Below are 18605 nucleotides of genomic sequence, written 5' to 3' on the forward strand. Positions count from 1 at the left end.
TACATACTGATTCAGAGGTGTAGAAATGTTGGTCTTCATGCTCTGCTAGACCAGAAAAAAAATCCTGTGAGCACTAAGATGAAAATGCTAGTGGTATAAAACTCTGCTTCTTAAATGATTTGGTCTAGATACAGTTTGCACCACTTTTGAAAGACCACTGACAAGAAAGAGTCACTTAGTCTGCCTAATTTCAAGGGTTTCTGGGAATTTAAGGAGTAATATTTCAAGGGAAGTACATGTTTGCAGATGTGAAAATGTGTATTTCCTTTGGTGCTGCTCTACAACATTGAAAGAGGTTTTATAATGATTACCCTTATTGTAACTATTAGTATACATGATATAATTAAGTACATTTTTAACATCAACCAACTGCCCAGTGCAAGATAATTAGATTTTACTTATTATTGGTTTTTTAATTAATTTATTTTTATTGAAAATGGATTTTTATCTCATATAATACATTCTGACCACATTTTCCTTTCTCCACTTTCTCAGCCCCAACCAGAGGCTCCCCACTCTTACTCCCTCAGATCCACTCCTCCTGCATTTGCTCTTCATTAGAAGCATACCTCCAAGAGATGATAGCCAAATAGAGGAAAACAGGATACAATAACACAATGCAAAATTAAGTCTAAATTTCATGGCTGTGAGGACTGTGAAATTCCGGAAGACAGAGATACCATAGTGCCTTCATTTGAGGAAAGGGGAGATAGTTATTTTTCAATAATACTATCTGGTAAAATACATAGATTCTATATAAAATACAAAAAACACTTGGACTTTTAGTCTTTATTGTTCCTCAGATATTCCTACATATGTTGTGAGCAGCTAAAAATACCCAGTTACCTTTACATAGGGAACTGCTACTGCGTTAAGCATTGAGCCATCATTAAGTACCAGTTAGAGGTTTTGATGCCAGACAGGCAAGGGAAGTGTGGAGAGGAGAGAACAGAAGACAATTAGAGACAAGATATGCACCACACAGCCCACTTGTGTGGAAGGTGCATAAATAATGTTCTGTCAGCTTTCATTTTTATTTGTTTTTTATTTTTTATTGTTCTTTAATCTTCTTTTTATGGCCCATTTGTAATCCCTCTCCAGTCCACCCTCTGATAGTTCTTCATTACAGTTCTTTCCCTCCATCTCCCACCCCCACCTCCCACCTCCCTAGGGCCTCAGGTATCTCAAGGGTTAGGTGTTTCTTATCTCACTGACGACAGACCAGATAGTCCTCTGCTGTATATGTTTCGGGGGCCTCATATCTGGTGTGTGCTGCCTGGTTGGTAGCTCAGTGTCTGAGAGATCTTGGGTGTCCAGGTTAATTGAGACTGCTGGTCTTCCTATGAGGTCACCCTCCTCCTCAGCTTCTTCCAGCCTTTCCCCGATTAAACCACAGGGGTCCCTGGCTTCTGTCCATTGGTTGGGTGCAAGTATATGTACCTAGTTCTTTCAGCTGCTTGTTGGGCCTCTCAAGGGCCGTCATGCTAGGCTCCTGTCTGTAATCACAACATAGCATCAGTAATAGTGTCAGGCCTTGGAGCCTCCTCTTGAGATGGATCCCAAGTTGGGCCTGTCACTGGACCTCTTTTTCCTCAGGCTCTTCTCCATTTTTGTCCCTGCAGTTCTTTCAGATGGGAACAATTCTGGGTCAGAATTTTTGACTTTGGGATGGCCACCCCATCTCTCCACTTGATGCCCTGTCTTTCTTCTGGATGTGGATTCTACAAGTTCCTTCAGATTTTATTATGGCCTTGAAATGTGTTTATATTCAGTGAGGCAGCATTGGTAATTTTGAACAAAATAAAAGCAGAAGAATAATTCCCAGAGTAATCGCAAATTCACAATATGGGCTAACAGTCCAAACGTCTCATGCTGAACAAATAAACAAGGGACTGACCACAGGTCTTCTCAGACTATGTACCATGGTTGGTTTTTGTTACGTTTATACCCTTTGGCGGCACCAAAGCTTTCACCTAAATGGTCAGAACACAGAGAAGATGCAGTCAAGAAATCTCTAGTTCCATGGTCCAGGGTTGTTGAAACCCATGTGATACAGGCAAGCGAGGTTTTGAGGTTTCTTCAGTACATCTCTCTGTACTACCAAGGGGCCAGATTACTAGCTGAACTGAATCCTGTATGTCTGTCCTCTCTGGCAGTGGCAGGAGAGCAATCATCGGCATAGGGAAGGGAGACCTCATGATTGGTAGAAACACTGGTCTCAAACCAGGTAGCCTGTGTTTAAATATAGACCGTTTTGTAGTTTCGCTCTTAAGTTTGGAGAATTTAATCTTTGTGCAAGGAATTTACAGTCCTAATAAGTCCACATAGAGGACACACACATCCAGGGATTTTATTACAAGCCATAAGCCTTAGATTGGTCAGATCTAGGGCTCTACTAACTCATTCCCCAGCTATGAAGTCCCTTGTTGCTTGCTGTTTCCCTTGGCCATGTAGTCTTGCTCCATTGTGACTCCCTCCACCTCCGTCTTCCTTTCCCTTTTTCTCTATCTGCAACCACTTCACTTGAACCTCCAGTCCCATCTTTCTCCTTCCACTCTGCATTCCTAGGCATTAGCCTTTATTGACCAGTTAAACTGGGGAGAAGTTTCATATAGCATCGCTTCGTACACTTGAGAATCTGCTCGCTGGAGGCAACCATAACTTGAGAAACTGGTATTTATCATTAGAATACAAGCAGCATCAGACCAACCCATTACATTTTTTTTTCTGTAAAATAATCACCACACTGAATACAAATAAACAGAAAACGTGGCTTAGAGAATGAATGCACTGTTAGCCAGTTCAGGCCTCCACTGCCAAGCCTATAAACAGAAGTTTGAACCCTTGGATCCCTAAAGTAGAATGAGAGGACCGATTCTCACAAGTTGTTCAAACACACACACACACACACACACACACACACACACACACACACACACACACACACACACGCACACACTCAATGACTATAAAATAAGCTACTTTAATATTGTTCATAAACTTACAAATATATTTTACTTTGAATCAGGAATTTCAAGATTAATAAACAGGCTTACCTTCTAAGTGCTCCCTAAAAATAGTCTGCTGTGTTTTTAATTTTTTTTGCTGTGTTTCAAAATATATTTTCTCATAATCAGGACTCAGTGGAAATGAGAACATCTGGTCAACATCCTGTATTTCATAATATGTCATGTATGTAATAATTATCAACTTACCTAGAAAAGTCTCCCTTTTTTCAGATAAAATTGACCTTTCCTCTTGTCCTCCTTCATAGGTTCTCTTTCATACCACATTAATCGGGGTGGGTGTTGCCACCCACATTTAACAAGTATCTATCTGGTTTTTTGGTTTTAATTTCAGTGAATTAGATGTAGTGGGCTAACCTGATGCTGCTTGTATTCTAATGTTAATTTGGGTCCCCAAGAACTGATTGCTCCAAAGACAAGAGTCCATGCTAGCTAACTAGCTAAGTGACCCTGCCCCCAGTTAACTGTGATTGGTAAATAAAGATCCCAACAGCCAATAGCTGGATAGAGGTTATGTAGGTGGGGTTGGGGTTTCCAGAGATTGGGCAGACAAGGAAGAAGAATGGGCAGGAGAGAGAAAAGAGAGTTGCCATGGGTTAGCTCACGTCTCAAGGATCCACCTAATCAATGTTAAAAGAATACAGTGAGGTCTTGGTGTGAGGTTTTGGGTTACTCTTGATTTAGTTGACCTTTTAAAATTGCTTTCCGGAGCTGTGTCTTTTTTAAAATCCAACCATTCATTTATTTAATTGTTTAGACTTTGAGTTTCCCTATTAGTTCTTTAAATAGCCTGCCTTTTCTGTCAACTTCAGCTCTAATTCTCTGTTATTATACTTCACTATTATTGCCATGAGGGGAAGGTTTTGAGGGGGAAGTATTTTAATAAAACTGTGTTTCTGGGTTGCCATTTCAATTGTTTCAATATACATCTGTATATATTTATATATATTTCTGTATATATACATATATTTGTGTGTATATATCATATATATATATATATATATCAGAAAAATTAGATGGGGCAGGAAACAGAGACATTTCCTTAACATAGTTTAAGGGTCTATTCTGCTGAGAATATGACTGTGTATAAAGAATCCCCTGGTTTTATTTTACAATGATTGCTCTCCAACTCCTTTGCAGGAGCCACAGGTAAATCTTGAAATTCACCTTTAAAATTTTGTGATTATTTTAGAAATAAGCTTTAAAAATCTGAGATGCCTCTGAAGAATATGGGCCCTCCGTAGTTTTGACTTCCATCTAACCCGCTCGTAGCATTTAAGAATTCATCTAAATAATTATTTAGGGTTGACTAATCTATGGCTCTCACAGCTTCCCAGACATGCAGACTACTCCCATTTCTTGGAATTTAGTTTTGACCTGAGACCTGTTTTTTGATTTATCCAGGAAAAGTTGGTTCTTTGTTCATGCACTGGTTCTATAAGAAGATTAACAAATCCCAAGACCTTAACATGGGGGAGCTGAGACCAGAACCTATGGCTGGGAATTAGTCCTAGGGTGTTCAGTTTGTTTTGTTTTGTTTGTTTGTTTGTTTTTGCTTTGAAAATATTAATGAGACTTGTTTTCCCAATTAACATATTTTCAAAGAGCATTTTCTTATATTACTAAATTTCTTTCTTTCTAGTTGACTCAGATACATGAATTTCGTGGAACTCAACATTATTCCATGAAATAAAACAGGGAGTTAGGTATATCTGGGCTGAAGCAAGATTCTGTCTTGTCTTAACATTAAAGCCAGAGTTCTATTTGCAGACTTGAAACAATTCCAGGATCATCTTGTTTTGCTTTCAGGCTACCCTAATAAACATCTCTGACACAGGCGAAGAGTCAAGTACATAAAAGAGCAAGGTGACTGGTTCGATAGAGGGAAATAAGGCACAGGTAGACAAGGCTGGCTATTTAAAAGGGCCATTAAAGGGAGACACAATTTGGCTGAACGACTCCCCAGAGAGCTTGTCAGCAGGGTTTAGGAACTCTGGGAGAAGGGCCAAGTTAGGCCTAATTATGTTTAGATTAACTCTGCAATTCAAGTGTCTAATGCTCTTTCACCTTCTCTTCTGCCTTTCACTCTCTGTTTCCTGGATGTGCCTTGTTTGCTTCTCAACGTTTTAATTATGAAGTGAGTTAGAAGGTCTAGGATCAAGACTATTTTCCTTATATGCATACTTTGAACCACCATCATTTTTCTATCCTTCCCTGAGAAATAGATTGCAATAGAGCAACTCATCTGTACAAAGAAAAAGATAGTCACAGTAAAACTGTAATAAAACAGCGTGCTGCAACAAATGCACACTGGTCACCATTTCTGCTCACTTGTTGCCTGTGGGATTGAGAAAATTAATAGCTCTTCAAATAAAAGCCAGACAACCTGAGAACAATATAATTTGGCTCATACTGGGAATAATCTTTGTTTTGTGGTGACTATTTTCTTTCTTTTTTTTTCTTTTTTGATTTTTGGTTAGCTAATTGTTTTTTCTGTTTGTTCTTCCAATAATTCTTTCTCATCATAGTTTTTCTTCCTCATAGTGGCAAGTATGAGGGTCTTTGCTTTCTAATGTAGCCTTACTTTGCTTATTTATGGAATCACTGGTGGGAACACCCTCATAGAAAGGGGAGGGGAGATGGGATAGGGGGGTTTATGGACAGGAAACTAGGAAAGGGGATGACATTTCAAATGTAAATAAAAACTATCCAATAAAAAAATTTAAAAGCAAAATCACTATATACACCGTATCATAATTGTTAACCTTCTCTGGGGTGAATCTGAGGGATCTTGTAACAAAAAAGAAAAAACAAAAAAAAAAAACAAAAATATAGAGCTATGTTAGACTTGAGTCATTTCACAACAGTACCATTAAACATATTCTTTCCCTTTACACAACAACATGTTAATTCTTATTATCGACTTTATATAACCTCGAGTTAGCTAGGAAGGAGGAACACTGCCTCAGACAGACTGGCTGTGGTCTGGTCTATGATTGGTGATTGATGAGGGAACTCACTGTTGGTGGCTCCATCCATAGGCAGTTGGATGGGAGGAATAAAAAAGCTAGCTGGACACAAGCCATGACTGACCCATTAAATAGATTCCTTTATGATTTCTGCTTCAGTTTATGCTACAGTTCTTGCCTTCGCTTCCCTCAGTGATAGACAGTGAACTTGAACTATAAGCCAAAGGAAGCCTCCTCCTCCCTAAATTATTTTTGGTCATAGTGTTTACCAAATTAACGAAAGCAAATTAGAACACGTGGCAATGTGCTTCACATATGGGTTCTATGGGTAAGAAAGTGGGTTTTTCTGCATTTACTATGTTTAATAACTTTGCAAAGCTTGCTGCATATATGAATATTCTATGTATATATTATATAAATATTATATATGTATATATGTATATATACACAATATATATACAATGAAGCAAATGATCTAATGTAGTCTACATTTCTAACAAACTATTTATAGCACTTAATTGATCTGACTGGAGATGAAGTGTGTATGATATCTACATGGACTAGTTACACTTTTGCTTCTGTGATTTATTACTATGTCTTACATTTCATGTATGTATTTATTGAGAATACAGATTCTGACACCTGGGAATTGATTTTTGAAGATAGCTTTGTTTCTTTCTTTATACTTAGCAATATCATTACTATGGCAGGGTAAGGGTGCAGCCCAGTGGTTCTCAAATTTGAGTTCCTGGTGTTGGTACCTCTGCTATTAAAACTTGCCCTTTAGATCTATAACAAGGCATGCAGACAGAACACATTTACAGGGGAACTAGAAGAGTGTGTCTCTGTTATTGTGAAAGTGAAGGGCAGCTGAATCATAAGATTATAACAACAAGAGAGTGTTATAGACCTGGAGAGCTAAGATTAAGCTCCTTGAATTTTTGTGACTTGATCCTCTGATTTCATGTATGTGCATTTTTGTAGTTTGTATGTGTGCATAATGTCTAGTTAGCTCTTTGCAGTTTATGCAAATTAGGCAAAAATTGACAAAAATGGTTTGATGAAGACATCTACAAATTGTAAGGGAGATGATAATATTCATGTGATTGACATGAACTAATTAAGCCATAATGTCTCAGGTTACTGTTTGCCAGGCATATATTTAGTGGCATAAGGGAAATGTCACTTTCTCATGCAAGTAGCTTTCTGATGCAATAGGTTTTCATCAACAGGAAGAAGAAAGGATGTTAAAGCACCCCTTATATCATCATACCCATTGTGTGAGTCCTCCCTTCAAATAAATGATCTAGCAAATGCACAGTGCTAAGAAAACAACATTTGGAATAAAAAAATGTAAATTAAAAAGGGAAACTTTGAAGTTTTATGCCTATCTCTAATTTGCTATGGGGTCTTTATTACCCCAGGATCTAATCCTATGAAGAGGGCTAATAACAGAACTTTCCTCACTGGTGTGCTGGAATTAACTGTGAGAACACTCACAGGAAGTGCTCTCATGTATCATAAAGACAAGCTATTGTCTTGGCTGCCATGGACCTCATGCAGTTGACCCTTTCCACCTGGGACTACTCACAGGATGGGAGTACTTAAGTGAGAATGTGAGGGGCACTTAACCCCTAAGCTTTATAGCCATGTTCAAGACAAGATCTTTATTTTCTCCCTTGTTTCTATAAACAGACAGATGCACCTATTTTTGTTCTCTTAGGGAATTTCATTTGGTAGAGTTCTCTCATCCATATCTAGAACAATCTCCACTATATTAGTAACACCTGTCTTTGGCTTATTTAATCAGTCTTTGGCTTAGCAAAGAGTATTTCCCCTTGAGTCTTAATATCTTCTGCCATTCTCCATGGAAAATGGACCAAATATTTAGAGTCCTTATCAGGATAAGTTGCCGACCACTCATAATTAATCAGGTGACTCGGTGGCTATTTCTTGTAATCTGTCTAGGCACTAAATAGAGAATGGCATATTTTTCCACTCTCTTCTTTCCAATTTTCTTTTATAAATCTGTATTTTCCTAAGTATTGATATTTTCTGCATTTTTCTCAATTGTCTCTTAGTTATTTGACGATATAATACAAATAAGTTTGAATTGAATTTGGGACCCAGATTAAGCCTACTTTTAAAGTGCAGATATTAGCAATCTGTGGGGATCAAATTTATGGAACATTAATGAAGTCACCACTGAGGACCAAAATACATTAAATTCCATAGCATCTGTTGTATGTGTAGTGCATGCAAGTGAACATGTACGTGCTGGTGCCCATGCCTATATATGTGGAGGCCAGAGCAGAATATTGCTCCTCTATTGATTTCTGCCTTGTTGCCCTAAAAGAAAGTATTTTATTAAACCAGAGACTTGCCGTTTCAGCTACAGTGGGAATTTCAAAAGTTACTAGGATCCGCCTGCTTCTTCCCACAATGCTGAGGCTATAGATACACATAGCCATGTACAGCCCTATACATGAGTACTGGCCATTTGAACACAGATCTTTATTTTTGCAGAACAAATTCTCTCAGCCAACTCATCAGCACACACACTTTTCAATAAGATCTATTTTAAAAATAGGTTATTCTTCTTTTTCCAAATATATGTTGTGTACTGTGCATACATTTGTATACAAGAGGACATGTGTGGAGGTCAGTTAACATCATGTGTCTTTCTTAGTTTCTCTCCACTTTGTTTTCTCTCCGCAGGGTCTTTGATTTGTACTGAGAGCTTCTGGATTCAGTTAGTCTGACTACTTAGCCTGATACAGGGAATCCTCGTTCCTGAGTCTGATAGCACTAGAATAACAAGCAGGCAGCCACACTTACCTAGCATTTATATGGGTGCTGATGATCAGAATCCCAGATTTCATGTTTATCAGGTAAGCATTTTAGCCACTGAAGGAACTCCCAAGCTTCACAAAAGTTCTCAATTGTTCTAGTAGAGATTCATCATATATATATATATATATATATATATATATGTGTGTGTGTGTGTGTGTGTGTGTGTGTATGTGTGTGTGTGTATGTGTGTGTGATGTATATGTATGCATGTATATATATGTGTGTGTATATGTTATATGTATAAATAAATATATATAAAATATATTCCATTTTCTTCTGAAATTTCACAATATACACTTTCTGTAACCAATGTCTCATGTCAACTTCAGCTAGTTAAACAGTTTTCTTGACATTTCAACATTGTTATATTTCATTCCAAATCCCTGTTACCATCACCTGGTTCTTCTTTTTGATTATTTTGTACCACAACCATAAAACTAATTCTTATCATATGAATGAATTTTGTTTTTACATTATCATTTCAGTTTAGCTACTCTTTCTAAATAAAATGAAATTGTTCTCTGGAGAAATGTAATACTGGATACTCAGTCATACTCAATATCTTTGGAACTCCCTTGAATTTTATTCAACTGCTCAGTGTTTGCCTTCTCCAGGGTTCTGCCTTTTTATACACTAATTCTTTTAGTATCCCGGGAAAATATTTCCCTTATTTCACTGGTAAGACAGTTAGGTTTTCCCCCATGGTTTTCTATGTACCATGTATTTAGAGTGCAGATTCTCACTCAGGACTTCTGAGTTGAAAGCCTTTGCTATTTCCACTGTAGAACCCAAACTCAACTTTCAAAAATGACGTGTATGTTTCTGGAGAATCTAAAACGAAGTGATTGACTCTGGGCATGCACTTCCATTAAAATCTGCCTTTCTGTTCACCATCACTGGTGCTGGGTGAATGCCTTTTATAGTCCAGGCAAATAAGAATGCCATTTCTAAATGATAGTAATGTTAAAAATAACATTTTCAGTGTTGTCATTCTGGGAACTAATCTATGACCTAGCAGCCATTTTTAGCTTGATGCTTTCTTTGCTTTGAAGAGAAAGTGAAGGCTTTCATATATCATGATGTCTTCTTTATTCATTTCTTTCAACTCTGAGTTTAGTGCTTATAAATTACTTATAAAAGATTTGTGAGTGATGCTTTGGTCATCAAATTTGGTAGCATGATCTAGGAGACTGTTGAAATATTTCATGCTATGGTTTATATGAAACAGTAGATGTCTTTCTGTATCTATAAACCTTATACCTGATGCTCTCGGAACACTTCCAAGATGGGACTAATTCTTGTTCAGAGGTTGGGGCTATTGGTGGTTGCCACCATGGTTGACCCCTGAAAATTTTGTTTACAAACTGTCCCATGGTTCCTTTGTTTTAACACTTTTTATTTATTTATTTTTTAAAAATGTGTAACCCAGGCTGGTCTTGAACTTAATGTCCTCCTGCCTCTGCCTCCTTCAGCAAATCTTACTGGAGTGCGCCACCACAACAGATTACCTTTTATTTTTAATGAAATCAGTACAAGAGATTTTGGAGAGAGGTAGCACGTAGGATCACTCAGCCATGACTAATTTTGTTGTCAGGTGAGTTGGGTAGGCTAAAATATGGAAAATCTGCTTGACTTAGTAAGTTGAAGGCTTACTTCTGGCTTGTCAGTATGTTTGCTGGGCCTCTCATAGTTATGAGGTATCCAGGTTACTGGACTCAATCTGGTACTTGCATCAAGGAGAAAACTTTTAATAGTGGATTCTATATAATGCTTAAAAATTCTACCATCCAGTTTCTTACATGTGGCTAACACATTTGGCTAATTAATATCCTTACCTATAACGTAGGCGAAGGAGAATAATTTGACCTTGAACTTAGGAGAATGGGAGGTAGAATACTTATGAATGATCCTTATAGTCTCTACTGTCACTGGCTAACAGATATTCAGATATATATTTGTATATATAATATACAGATATTCAGCCCTTACCCCTTCGAAACAGTGGCTCTCTCCAGCATAACATGAAGTGTCAGGTTCTTATATATTTCTGGGTTGGATATTATTAGTTCATGTATTTGAGGCATGGTCTTTTGTTAGGCCCACACTGGTTTTAAACTATAGACCAGCCAGTTTGCCTCATTATTACAAGAGCTAAAATTGTATGTGTCTAGTAGAATCATAAATTTGTTTCCCTCATCCTGGGCCAAGTAGAAGTTCCATGAGTCTTCTAAAGACATAGCTGTCCTAAAAGCAGGAAGGAGACATCCCAACACCTCTTGTTTTATAAGGTTTTCCACCTCAGGAGGAAAAGAACATTCTTCCTTGTCTGACTTCTCCTTATTTGCCAATAGTTGGTTCCCTATCACCTAACAACCCTTCACTGCAAGGATCTGGGAAAGTATTCAAAAAGCAGAGAGAGGAGAGCAAAACTTATTTAGAAGATATCATGAATCTAACATCTTTATTACCAGGTCACTAAGCACATGCCTCTTGATAAAAATGATACCTCTGTCATTGAGAGAAAGAGGAAAATGTCTAAGATAAGAACAACTGAGCACCTTTACCAGAGAAAGAATTAGAAAATAGTCCTTCAAATTGAACTTGGAGATAATGATGGCTTGAGGAAAATGATAGGCCAGGGTTATTTTCATGTAATGGTGTATACAGTCTTGAATGTTAGAAACCTGGCTAGGAGAAGGGGAGACTCAGTGTGTTGACAGGCTAGTCACAAAGGAATGCATTTGTAAAGATCCTTGAAACTAGATGAACATCCATGTCAAAGGGTACCCCAGAAAGAAAACCCTGAAATAAGGAGCTGTAACGACAAAGAAAGAAGCAAGTGATTGAAAGGGAGTAACATCATGTCATGAAAACTACGTATGAGCTCAGACTCTTGAAGGAACTCTGGGGCATTGTAGTCTGCTGATTAGGAACAATGACTTTATATGTAGGTAGGCTACTTCAGTTTTATATTGTTGTGAGGTATCTACCAGAGAAGGCAACTTGGGCATGGGTTTAATCTAATAAAGTCTTTATCAGCTGCCTGGCAACTACAGAGATTCCATTGTAGCTCAGATCTTTTCTCTGGGTGAGCTTTTAAGCACAAACACTATATCCTGGGTTGTCATCGTTAACAAGAACAGTTATCCAGAAGTGGAACTCCAGAAGTCTAAAAGCAAGGCTAGCACAGTCAGAGAGTTTCTCAGAACTGTGGACTTCGATGAATTAGGTCTTTGTTTTTGTATGGTACTATTCTCACACTGAATTTTATGACCCGAACAGTAACATCTATGGAGTCAGTTGTGCCTGTTAAAGGAATACCAGTTTTGATATCTCCAATATCATTTCATTGTGTATAAAAAGCAGGAATAATAAATAGAATGTATTTATATTAATTAGGGTATTCTTATCTCTATTAATAAAATAGACAAAAATGTAAATGCTAAACTTAGTTTATTTCTCATTCATCCAATGAGTTAATGGACCAGAGCACTCAACCCAGACCAGGTGAACAAAAGATCTGCCATCCTCAGTATACACTTTGTGTTGTCTGTTTGCAGTGGTTCTCCAGAATGTGTCAGTGTGTTCCAAGAAGCATCATGTAACCACTGGGGCTTGTCTAAATCCACCACAGCTCCTGAATAGTGACACAGAACTGAGACTCAAAAGAAGGACAGAGAGACATGTCTTAGTGCATATAAACATTATCTTCCCCTATGCCTGACTCCTAATACCTATATACTCAATTATGAAAACTATCAGGCATTCCCATATCTTTTACTTCCTGCTTTTGATGAGTCAAAAGTTCTGTAATTTTCTATCATACATTGAATTTATCGGCCTTTTATTTCATCTTAAATAATAAGCAACTAAAGGGGTTATGGATTTGCCTTCAGGCAAGTTAAATATTTTCTGAAAACAGGCAGAGCCACAAAAATCATCTACAGACATTTGTCTGCCTAGACATTACAAACGATTGGAACATCATCCCCTTCTGGCACATTGCATGTGGAACAGAATATTGAAGGACTTATCCTATCTTGTCTTGGCAAAGTTTGGCAAGCCACTACACAAACACAAAATCAAGCTCACCTTCTCTTTGCTGGCTGACTTCATGAAGGACTCTAAATGCATATTCTGTAAGGTTTGTGAGGATTGGTTGATTTCTTTCTGTTTTAACCTATTCATAAAGGCATGATGTGGGACAGTTCCTGTTCTTGGCAGAGGAATATTATCATTTTATCTGGGTATATTAAAGGCAGAGAAAGCAGGCTGCCAACCCTCATCTATCTGTCTCCCCCCCCCCCTTTTTTTCATTTTGTGCTGCTCCCTGTGAATCCACTTTGCTTCTTGTGGAATGGGTGATAGCTGATACAAACCTCAGGGCCATCCAGGATGGGTTTCCATAAATGGGTTTCTGTTCAATGTTTTCAATAGGGTTTCCAATGATGGGTTTCCAATGATGATTCTCGGGTTTCAATGGTGGGTTTCAATGGTGGGTTTCCCAGAACAAGGGCTAATGCTCAAGGTATTGTTCTTTCCACCTTCTACCGACATTATAATTTAATTATGTTTCTTTCTCATTTTTCTTCTACTTTGTTCTGTCTCCTCTCCCCAGTTTCATCTTCCTAAGTCTGGGTGGGTATGCTTTCCATGTACCTCTTCCCTGGCCTTTTCTCTCCAAAATCTACACACATGCACATGGTATCCCCACATTTAAAAATAAAAACTAAGTATTGTTCCATTTCTTCATTTATGCAGTATTATCATTTTATCTGGGTGTATTAAAGGTAGAGAAAGCAGGCTGCCAACCCTCATTTATCTCTCTCCCCCCTCCCCTTTTCTTTTCATTTGCTCTGTGAATCCACTTTGTGGAATGGGGCTATCCAGGAGGGTATAGATCTGTTCTAATGTTTTCTATTCTCAGATAGGAACAGAATATGTAATCCTCAGGTATTGTTCTTTCCTGAATTATAATTTAATTCACTTTCTTCCTTCCTTTGTCTCTTCCAGCCTTTCCATGTTCTTCTGATCTCCTCAAAATCATGGCAGTTCTTTCTGTATTATTCCATTTAATGCAAATGGTGCATATTGATAGTACTTCAATCAACTGTCAGAGTTATGTATTAATGCAGACTTCAATCAAGTTGCTAACCAAAATTAACCATGGCACAAACATAGATTTAAATACAGAGTAAGCATTAAATAGATATTTACTCTTATTAATGTTAACTGCATATTGCAGCAGGGAGGGCAAAATATTCTTATTAATATTAACTATACTTGTGGCTGAGAGGGCAAATAAATTATTAAGGATTTACAGAATTTTAACAGGCATCTAGCAGACTGAGATGGAAGGATGGGTGTAAATTTTAGGTTAGCTGGTCTCATATAAACCCTGCTTCAAATAAGCAACCAGCCAAACAATTAAAGCAAAAATACAAAATATTATTAAATCAAAAATATAATATTTACCCTGTCTGTGATGGGGTTTGACTGGCTTGATACTGTGTAGGTCCCATGCACATTCTTATAGTTGTTATGAGAGAATGATTATGACAGCCATGTGATGTCCAAAGGACAGCATTTCACAAACTCTTCCCAATTCTTCAGCTTCCATATTCTTTCCAGCTCATCTTCTTCCATATTTTCTGAGCCTCCAACCTCACATTGAGGCAGTAGATAGTTGCTCAGGGAGGGAGCATAATTTATTGAACATGTGACCACTGTTACGTTTCCCTGTGCCTATTTGTGGAGATATGAACAACACTAAGTGGACTTAGTGAGTTGTCAAAAACAAACAAACGAACAAATAAAATAAAAAAATAAGACATTAAGTTGGAAGGGGACATTTTGGATGTGGAGAGGTAGAGGTGCAAATTGGGCCAACAGATGTAATCACAATTCAATATATATATTCATATATATAATTTCACATATATATGAAATTATCCAAAGTAAAGAAAAATTAAAAAGAATATTATATATTAATTTATTTTGATAAGAAATTGGCAAGAATTAGAATTAAGAGATATTGTGGCAAATGAAGTAAGATGGATATATGAAGCCTGTGCTGACAGTAGACACATCAGGGGAGTGGGAGATAATTTTTTGCATTTAGACAGGAAATAATGGTGTCAAAAGAAACTATGGGTGAAGTAGAAGAAGTCAGCTACAATAGAATCTATTATTAAAGCTTATGAGAGCCTCAAAACATTTTTAGTTTTAGATGTGCAAATTCGAATTTACGTTTGGCATTCACATTCATCCCTGGCAAAAATGAAAGGATTTTTTTTTTTTATGATCTCAAAACATTTGTATAATAATATGGATTTGCTGGCAGAAAAAAATAGAATGTGAAAATGCTCTAGGAAATCTGCTGGGAATTTGATATGTGAATATGTGTTTAGAATTAAGTTAGAATAATATTGTGTTATTATTCTGGTTTGTTGAGGAATACAGAGGTTTGTTTTTTCACACATACGGTCTTGTGTGCCTTTGTGTACTGGGTTCACTTAGCAGCTTCTTTGCTGTGCTTCTCTTTTCCTGTTCTGCTTTTTCTCCTACCTCGAAGCAGCTCTAATCTCTCTGTTTCTCCTATCAAACACAATATTTGAAGCTGTTTATCTGTTGGTGACTTAGGGCTACATGAACAGCTTTATTTATTCTTATACATCGTCAATATTCATAAACATTAAATTAATCCTAGTACTCACAGACTTGTGTTAAATTCTTTTTTCTTTTCTTTTTTTTAGCCAACCAGAACTCCTTGTGTTGAATTCTTTAAAAATGCTGGAGATCTCAAGAGAGACTATCTTTCACAAAACATGTCTTTACCTGTCACAGACTGCATGATCATGCTTACAGTGAGTAGGAATCCTTTGTAGTGTTACCTTTTTGGGACAGTATTCATAATTTGGGGAACAAAACCACTTTCCTGATGCTAATGCATAACTAATACACATCCTATTGCTGACAGATAGGACATGTCTTTGAAGCTTAGGCTCTGGAGCTCTCTGCAGTTAATGGCCATGTGCCCCTCTGCTGAATAAGACAGTATCTGGTCGTTTTCTGTAAGCGCTTTGGAGGCACCAGATTACATTTGTCTCACTGAGTTGAGACAGGCAGTGACATCACTGACAATTCACATTTCCTTAAAAGAACAAATTCTTCTCATGGCTTTAACAGATCCTTATCAATCTTTATTGTTGGTAGGGCAGAAGAGTGAGTAGGGCTGAGATTCTACATGAGGATAAAATTAACACATGCTCTATAACACAAGCAACAATACAGCATTAATCTGCTGGTTTTCAGGGTCTCCAACTTACATATTACAGACTGATCTGGGCTTTTATAGCTCAGTGTGGTGTGTGCGTGTGCATGTGCGTGTGCGTGTGCATGTGTGTGTGTGTGTGTGTGTGTGTGTGTGTGTGGTGTTTTTGAATACAGAGTCTCTTTTGCCAAAGAGCAGCATGCATCTAAGCTTTAGTCACCTGTATCATAAACCACGAGCACCATACAGATGAGAGTTAAAGTTTATTTCAAATAGTAAAATGTTTATTTGGGCACATTTCTCTTTTTCCCCTATGATAAAAGGCATCATACATTTGTAAAGCACATGTTCCTGGCTAAGCTTCAGCTGCAGTGCCAGGCTGGCAGGCCTTTTTTATTTCTGATGCTACCCATGTGTTCTAGACAGGGCCGGTGCCAGATAGGGAAGTTCTTGTGCCTTGGGTGCTGGTGTGGGCTTGGCTGCCCTTCCCCGGACTTCCAGCTGCAACAGTCTTTCCTTTGTACTGCATGAATTCAGCATTTCCACAGTTGCAGCTACTGATCTCATACCAGCCACATAGTGGCCAACATACTCAGACAGAGTACACTTGTTTGTAGTTCAAGGGCGTCTGTGAGTTCGTGGCTCTGTGCTTGCTATGAACCAAGTACCCCGCTGCTGGATTTTAGGTCACTTCCTCAGGACTCTGCCTTCCCTTTCCTTTACTTCTTTCTTTTCTCACCAGCCTTGAACATGGCTGTTTCAATGAGATGGGTGTCCAAAGAGATGAAAGAACGAGTTGTTTTGGGGAAGTCTGCTTTTAGTTATCAACATGAGCCCCAGTTGGAAAGGAAAGGCAGAGTGAGCTGGGTGCTGTGGAAATGCAATGCACCTAGCGTATCTTCTTGGCTATCCTCTGTAACATGCTTCAGGCTCCCGCCCTGGAGAGAACACCCATGGCTTTCAGTCAGCAGGTTTCCTTTCGTTCTGTCTCTGATTGTTCAGCTTTTAAGGTATTGTTCGTGTCCGCTTATCTGAAAGTACTTTTCTAGATCGGCCTGACGTTCCAAGTAGCTCCTGATGATTCTCTGATTCTGGGTTCTTGACTGAATCTCCAGCTCCCTTCTTTGTGATACTGCATACATTTCTCTAACTTCACTTTTGAACTAGAAGTATTATAATTATTCTTTGTTTCAAGAGAAAGAATTTGATGCTTATTTCAGTGATACCTTATGCCCCCAAGACCTGTTCTTAAAATTCTCAGGGGATCTTATATAAGCAGACAAATTCTCAATCTTTCATCTCTATAGCAACAAGCTCCACAAACTACTTCCGGTTTGAAGGGATTTCATTATTTTGGCTACTTTTTTTTTTTTTTGTCTCGTTTTGTCTGTCATTTGGACAAGTGGTTGTGTAAGTCATTCAACATTGACCTTCAAAATTAAATTTCTTATTTTGTATTATGAAACATTTTCCATCAGAATAGCTTGCCATGTTTGGATAAATAATACTCATTCATACAAAATTGGCACCTTTACAAGACTGAGTTTAATAACCATGAACATTAACTATTTCACCATTTGCTTGTTCTCTTTTTCCGCAGCTTCTGAGTATTTTAAATCAGAATTTGTGGTTGAATATAATTCTTATCAGTTTTTGGATTTATTATTGAATTACTTTTGTTGCTACCACTTATTGTTACATTTTCAATTGAATACATTAGTATGATTAATATTAGTGTTTTTATGTTGAAATTTTTGTGGAACAAACTGACAAATTCACTTGTAAATCCTAATTGCTTCTTGTATGTAATTTGGGGTTTGTTATATGTAAAACATGTCATCTGCAGATATGTACACACTAATTTTATTCCTTTGAATGCCTTAGTTTCACTGACCCTTTCTACAGACTTTTGCCCTGTCTGAATTTCATAGTCAAATACTGAAATGTGTATAAGAAAGTTATTGTCTCTCTGTTGGTAGCAGAAGTAAATTTTTCAATAATTTATTAGAAATTGAAATTTGCTCCAGATATTGTATATACATATCTTATCATTACAAGGAATGTCTGATTTATAAAGTTTTCTCTGTCCTTTACTTGAAAAGACATTTAGTTTTTATTAAACATTGAGTTTATAAGAGTAACCATATGATTATTCAGCTACTGTTACGATGTTCACTCTTATTTTATACTGACCAACTAACCTTGACTTTTTGAGATATTTCATGACATTGTTACATATTGCTACATTTAGTTTGCTGGGATTTTGTCTAGAAATACTATATTTGTGCCCTGAGGGTGTCCAGGACATGGTTTTCCTATCTTGTAATATTTACTTATGGTTTTCAGAATAAGTAGTGCAATGATTTCATTAGGCCATCAAACTCGCCTTTTCCTATTCTGCGTTTGCATTGTGTTATCACAGAAGAGATTCCCTTACTGGAGATGCTTTTTAGGGAAGCCTTTACTAACTTTTTGAAGAATATT

Source organism: Rattus rattus, chromosome 4, assembly GCF_011064425.1.
Source record: "Rattus rattus isolate New Zealand chromosome 4, Rrattus_CSIRO_v1, whole genome shotgun sequence".
Classification (NCBI taxonomy): Eukaryota; Metazoa; Chordata; class Mammalia; order Rodentia; family Muridae; genus Rattus; species Rattus rattus.